This window comes from Eretmochelys imbricata, chromosome 1 (assembly GCF_965152235.1).
Source record: "Eretmochelys imbricata isolate rEreImb1 chromosome 1, rEreImb1.hap1, whole genome shotgun sequence".
NCBI classification, from domain to species: domain Eukaryota; kingdom Metazoa; phylum Chordata; order Testudines; family Cheloniidae; genus Eretmochelys; species Eretmochelys imbricata.
This window is the reverse complement of record NC_135572.1, coordinates 136,753,419-136,760,670: the sequence shown is the minus strand read 5'-3', so window position 1 is coordinate 136,760,670 and position 7,252 is coordinate 136,753,419.

The window sequence follows — 7,252 nt, the reverse complement described above, 5'->3', positions numbered from 1 at the left end:
GAATGTAATTATCTAATTTGTATGCCTGTATCATTTCTGTAGCTGAAGTAAGGAATATTAACTATGCATCTGTATTTCAGATGCGTTACTTTGGGTATCAACCCCAACCAGCCCTTCAGGTACAACAGTGGAAAAGCCAGACAGGGCTAATTAGCATTAGCAGAGACAATGGACTGTGAAAGGGCTTTGTCTTCCTGTGGACCCTGGAGACAGCCTATGAGCAATGGCTGCCACAGCCATGCAGAGACAAGGGTCTGAGTCACCTGGTACTGGATACCTTCCTCCCCTTTTGGAATGCCAGTGGTTTTCCACTAGAAGACAAAGGGTTCCCGCCTTACACAAGAGCTACATAAGGCAGGGGAGTGACATCATCATGGTTCTCCTCTGTCTCTCTACGCAAACAGACACTGAAAAAGACCTGGAAGCAAAAAACTGAACAGAGGGGAGAAGAGTTGAACCCAAGCTGGAAGGGTGTCTAGCTTGTGAGTAATAATACCTCAGGTCTACGGTGAGAAATACTATTTGTTACCAATTTCTTTAGTGAAATTAGCGTAGTTTGTGTGTTTGGTTTCATTTGCTTAGTAATCTGCTATGTTCCGTCTATCTCTTATATTCACTTAAAATCCACCTTTGGTAGTTAATAAACTTAATTCTTGTTTATAATAAAACCCAGTTTATGCAATTTGTAACTGGTGTGTGTGTGTGTGTGTGTGTGTGTGAGAAGTTGTGCATACCTTCCTCCACATTGAGGGAGGAGGTGGATTTCATAATACATCTTTGGGTCTGCACTCCAGGCCTGGTCTACACTACGAGTTTATGTCGGATTTAGCAGCATTAAATCTGAATTAACCCTGCACCCAGCCACACAACGAAGCCATTTTTTTGACATAAAGGGCTCTTAAAACCGATTTCTGTACTCCTCCCCAGCAAGGGGATTAGCACTGAAATCAATATTGCCGTTTTGAATTAGGGTTAGTGTGGATGCAATTCGAAGGTATTGGCCTCTGGGAGCTATCCCACAGTGCTCTATTGTGACCACTCTGGACAGCACTCTGAACTCGGATGCACTGACCAGGTGTACAGGAAAAGCCCTGGGAACTTTTGAATCTCATTTCCTGTTTGGCCAGGCGATCTCATCAGCACAGGTAACTATGCAGTCCCAGAATCAAAAAAGAGCTCTAGCATGGACCGAACGGGAGGTACTGTATCTGATCGCTGTATGGGGAGAGGATTCCGTGCTATCAGAACTGCGTTCTAAAAGACAAAATGCCAAAACATTTAAAAAAATCTCAGAGGTCATGAGGGACAGAGGCTACATCAGGGATGCAACACAGTGCCGCGTGAAACTTAAGGAGCTCAAACAAGTGTACCAGAAAACCAAAGAATCAAACAGATGCTCCAGGACAGAGTCCCAGACGTTCCGCTTCTACGCTGAGCTGCATGCAATTCTAGGGGGGGCTGCCACCACTACCCCACCCCTGTCCAGGGACTCCGATGGTGGGGTACTCTCCGCCATGCCTGATGATTTTGCTGATGGGGAAGATGAGGAGGAGGAGGAGGACAAGCTTGGGGAGAGTACACAGCACACCGTTCTCCCTGACAGCCAGGATCTTTTTATCACCCTGACTGAAATACCCTCTGTCATAAATGTAAAGGGAAGGGTAAACCCCTTTAAAATCCCTCCTGGCCAGAGGAAAAATCCTCTTACCTGTAAAGGGTTAAGAAGCTACAGGTAACCTCGCTGGCACCTTACCAAAATGACCAATGAGGAGACAAGATACTTTCAAAAGCTGGGAGGAGGGAGAAAAACAAAGGGTCTGTGTCTGTCTGTATGCTGCTTTTGCTGGGGACAGAACAGGAATGGAGTCTTAGAACTTTTAGTAAGTAATCTAGCTAGGTATGTGTTAGATTATGATTTCTTTAAATGGCTGAGAAAAGAGCTGTGCTGAATAGAATGACTATTCCTGTCTGTGTGTCTTTGTTGTAACTTAAGGTTTTGCCTAGAGGCATTCTCTATGTTTTGAATCTAATTACCCTGTAAGGTATCTACTATCCTGAGTTTACAGAGGTGATTCCTTTACTTCTATTAAAAGTCTTCTTGTAAGAAAACTGAATGCTTTTTCATTGTTCTAAGATCCAAGAGTTTGGGTCTGTGGTCACCTATGCAAATTGGTGAGGATTTTTACCAAACCTTCCCCAGGAAGTGGAGTGCAAGGGTTGGGAGGATTTTCGGGGGAAAGACGTGTCCAAACCATGTTTCCCAGTAAAGCCAGATAACGTTTGGTGGTGGCAGTGGAAATCCAAGGGTAAAATAATTTTGTACCTTGGGGAAGTTTTAACCTAAGCTGGTAAAAGTAAGCTTAGGAGGTTTTCATGCAGGTCCCCACATCTGTATCCTAGAGTTCAGAGTGAGGAAGGAACCTTGACACCCTCCCAACCCAACGAAGCCAGAGAAGGGACCTCGGGTGAGTGTACCTTTTAAAATATAATACATGTTATAAAAGCAAGCATTTTTAATGATTAAGTAACCCTGGGGACTTGGGATGCATTCGTGGCCAGTACTGCTACTGGAAAAGTCTGTTAACGTCTATGGGGATGGAGCAGATATCCTCCAGGGACATCTCCATGAAGCTCTCCTGGAGGTACTCTAAAAGCCTTTGCAGAAGGTTTCCGGGGAGAGCAGCCTTATTCCATCCTCCATGGTAGGACACTTTATCACACCATGCTAGTAGCAAGTAATCTGGTATCATAGCATGACAAAGCCTGGCAGTGTATGGTCCCGGTGTTTGCTGGCATTCAAGCAACATCAATTCTTTATCTCTCTGTGTTATCCTCAGGAGAGTGATATCATTCATGGTAACCTGGTTGAAATAGGGGAATTTAATTAAGGGGACATTCAAAGGTGCCCATTCCTACTGAGCTGTTTGCCGGTGGCTGAAAAGAAATCCTCCCCGCAGTTAGCCTCGCGTTGGGGGTGACAGGGGGGGCATTGGTGCCGAGCTGTTCACGTTTGGCTAGCAGGGATCTTCCCTGATACCAGCCAGGCGGTGGCGGGAGGGGTAAAGCGATCATCCCAGAGAATTGGATGTGGGGAGGGGGTTAGTTTGGTTTCTGGTGCTGCGCGTTAACAGGAAAACCGCAGCACTAAATGGCCAACTCAATGGGCTTTGCTTGGTATGCGAGAGGAGGGCGCTGCTGTTATGAAGGTTGCAGAAGCCGAAAGACTATGGCTTACCATGGCCGCCTGCAAGCCGAATTCTGTTGTGTGGCCCTGCGTGTGTGATCTCCAACACCAAAGCCACAGGCACTCAATATAAGATGCAAAATGCGACCTTGTACCAAAATCACATGTCCTATGTAATGTGAATAGTGTTGTTCACCGTGAAAGAGTATAGCCATTGTTCTGTAAAATGTATCTTTTAAAATACTTCACTCCCTTTTTTTCCTCCAGCAGCTTCAAATGTTTCAAGCCTCCCTCCTCCGTCCCAAAGCCTATCTCAGATAAGGCGGCGAAAAAAAATGCACGCGCGATGACGTTATCTGAGCTCATGCACTGACAGAGCTTTGTGGAGGGACACAGGAGCAGAGCACAGGAAAGTGGCTGATGAACATGAGGAGAGGTCGTGGCAGGAAGATCAGAGGAGGCATGAGGCAGCGCTGGGGCTACTGCAGGATCAAACGGAGATGCTCCGGCATCTGGTGGAGGTTCATGAACAGCAGCAGGATCACAGACTTAACCACCCTCCCTCCTCCCCAAGTTCCATAGCCTCCTCCCCCAGATGCCCAAGAACGTGGCGGGGAGGCTCCGGGCACCCAACCACTCCACCCCAGTGGACAGCTCAAGCAACAGAAGGCTGTCATTCAAAAAGTTTTAAAGTGGCTTTTTCCTTCCCTCCTACCCTCCTCCTGCACCCCACCCGGGCTACCTTGTGAGTTATCTCCCTCTTTTTATAATCAATTAATAAAGAATACATTTTTTTAAACAATAGTGACTTTATTTCCTTTGCAAGCAAGCTGTGATCGAAGGGGGGAGGGCGGGTGGCTTACAGGGAATTTAGAGGCAACCAAGGGGGCAGGTTTTCATCAACAAGAAACAAACAGAAGTGTCACACAGTACCCTGGCCAGTCATGAAACTGGTTTTCAAAGCTTCTCTGATGCGCAGTGCTTCTAGCTGTGCTCTTCTAACTGCCCTGGTGTCTGGCTTTGCATATTCAGTGGCCAGGTGATTTGCATCAACCTCCCACCCCGTCATAAACATCTCCCCGTTACTGTCACAGAGATTGTGGAGTACACAGCAAGCAGCAATAACAATGGGAATACTGGTTTCGCTGAGGTCTGAGCGAGTCAATAAACTGCACCAGCGACCCTTTAAACGTCCAAATGCACACTCTACCACCATTCTGCACTTGCTCAGTCTATAGTTGAACAGCTTCTTACTACTGTCCAGGGTGCCTGTGTACAGCTTCATGAGCCAGGGCATTAAGGGGTATGCTGGGTCCCCAAGGATCACTATAGGCATTTCAACATCCCCAACAGTTATTTTCTGGTCTGGGAAGTTTAAACAGACCAGAGTTCCTGAAGACGCGAGCATCGTGAACCTTTCCCGGCCATCCCACGTTGGTGTTGGTGAAACGTCCCTTGTGATCCACTAGTGCTTGCAGCATTATTGAAAAGTACCCCTTGCGGTTTATGTACTCGCCGGCTTGGTGCTCCGGTGCCAAGATAGGGATATGGGTTCTGTCTATGGCCCCACCACAGTTAGGGAATCCCATTGCAGCAAAGCCATCCACTATGACCTGCACATTTCCCAGGGTCACTACCCTTGATATCAGCAGAACTTTGATAGTGTTGGCTACTCACATCACAGCAACCCCCACTGTAGATTTGCCCACTCCAAATTGATTTCCAATTGACCGGTAGCTGTCTGGCGTTGCAAGCTTCCACAGGGCTATTGCCACTCGCTTGTGAACTGTGAGGGCTGCTGTCATTTTGGTATTCTTGCGCTTCAGGACAGGGGAAAGCAAGTCACAAAGTTCCAAGAAAGTGCCCTTACGCATGTGAAAGTTTCGGAGCCACTGGGAATCATCCCAGATCTGCAACACAATGCCATCCCACCACGCTGTGCTTGTTTCCCGGGCCTAGAATCAGCGTTCCACGGCATGAGCCTGCCCCATTAACACCATGATCTCCAAATTGCGGGGGAACGCAGTTTTAGAGAAAAGTGTGTTCATGTCCTCATCACCGCGCTTCCGTCGCCTCCTCGCCTGGTTTTTCAGGTGCTGGTTCTGCATAAATTGCATGATAATGCACGAGGTGTTTACAATGGTCATAACTGCTGCGGTGAGCTGAATGGGCTCCATGCTTGCTGTGCTATGGCGTCTGCTCCTGCTCAGGCAATCCAGGGAAAAGGGCGCAAAACAATTGTTTGCCGTTGCTCTGACGGAGGGACGGGCGACTGACAACATGGCTTGCAGGGTTGGCTTACAGGGAATTAAAATCAACAAAGGGGGTGGCTTTGTGAGAAACAGAATGGCCCCCTCAAGATAGAACTCAAAACCTCAAGGACAGAACTCGAAACTGGGTTTAGCAGGCAGTTGATTTCATGGAGGGAGGGAGGAACGGAGGAGAAAATGAATACAAAACAAATCTGGTCTATTTCTTGTTTGATCCACTTCATCTATCTTTATACATCTTGCTGGCAGCAGATGGTGCAGTACGACCGCTAGCCATCGTCATCTCATGGGTGCTCGGCAGCAGACGGTGCAGTATGACTGCTGGCCATCTTTGTCTCCTGGCTGCTCATTAAAAGACGGTGCAGTAGGACTGCTGGCGGGACTGAATTGCCATGAGACGAAACTTAAAAGGGTAATGACCTGGCTGAGTCACTTCCATGTTTGCCCATGTGCCCTGACCTCATCAAGGTCGGTTAAAAGAGCACCCTGGACTACGTCAACAACAGCTACCAGTCATACTGCACTGTCAGCTGCCAAATGGCAATAAGTTGCTGCTGTGTAGCAATGCAGTACCGTGCCTGCCGGCACCCAAGAGACGGTTAGCTGAGCGGGCTCCATACTTGCTGTGGTATGGTGTCTGCAAGGGTAACCCAGGAGAAAAGGTGCGACACGCTTGTCTGCCACTGCTTTCACGGAGGGAGGGAAGGGGGGGGTCTGACGATATGTACCCAGAACCACCCACGACAATGTTTTAGCCCCATAAGGCACTGGGATTTCTACCCAGAATTCAAATGGGCGGCAGAGACTGCGGGATAGCTACCCACAGTGCAATGCTCCGGAGGTCGACGGTTGCCTCAGTACTGTGGACACACTCTGCCGACTACATGCACTTAGAGCATTTGTGTGGGGACACACACAATCGACTGTATAAAAACGCTTTCTACAAAACCGACTTCTACAAATTCGACCTAATTTCGTAGTGTAGACAAGGCCCAAGGGAGGTGGACACCTGAGTGTTGGGGCAAATCCCTTAAGCTGAGCCTTCCCAGAACTGATCTCATTGTCTGTTTCGTTCTGCAGCTGGGTGGGGACCTGCCTGCATGTTTGCTGGAGGAGGCTTAATAGCCTGGCTCAGCAAGGGAAGTAGAAAGGGTCCCAGGCTGGCATAACAGGCTGGCACATTGGTATCTCAGCACATCAGGTGGCATGCTAAAGGGTCCAACTCATCACAACCATCCCATGCCATCCTTCCTTCTGTGCTGCTGTTGGCTGTGGCTCTGCCTTCAGAGCTGGGCTCCCGGCCAGCAGCTGCTGCTCTCCAGCTGCCCAGCTCTGAAGGCAGCACCACCACCAGCAACAGAACAGAAATTAGGGTAGCAGTACCACAACCTTCCCCTACAGACCCCCCCAAACTCCTTTTTGGTCAGGACCCCTACAATTCCAACCGCGTGAAATTTCAGATTTAAATAGCTGAAATCATGAAATTTATGATTTTTAAAATCCTATGACCCTGAAATTTACCAAAATGGACCGTGAATTTGGTAGGGCCCTAGTTACTGACCCTATTATCACTTTAAACTCTGTGAGTGCCCCATGGATATTTGAAGTACATCTGATAAAACTGGGGTATAAAATAAATAAATGAGTCTGAACCAAAATACAGGATGTGAACCTTTGCTTTGGTTGTAATTTCATGGTTTGGGCCCATCTTTCTAAATAAAGTTGTTAATGAGAACATCAATAGGAGCTAAAAAGTTATTAAAATGGGATTTCAACTGTGTATTTCAAATCTAGGTTA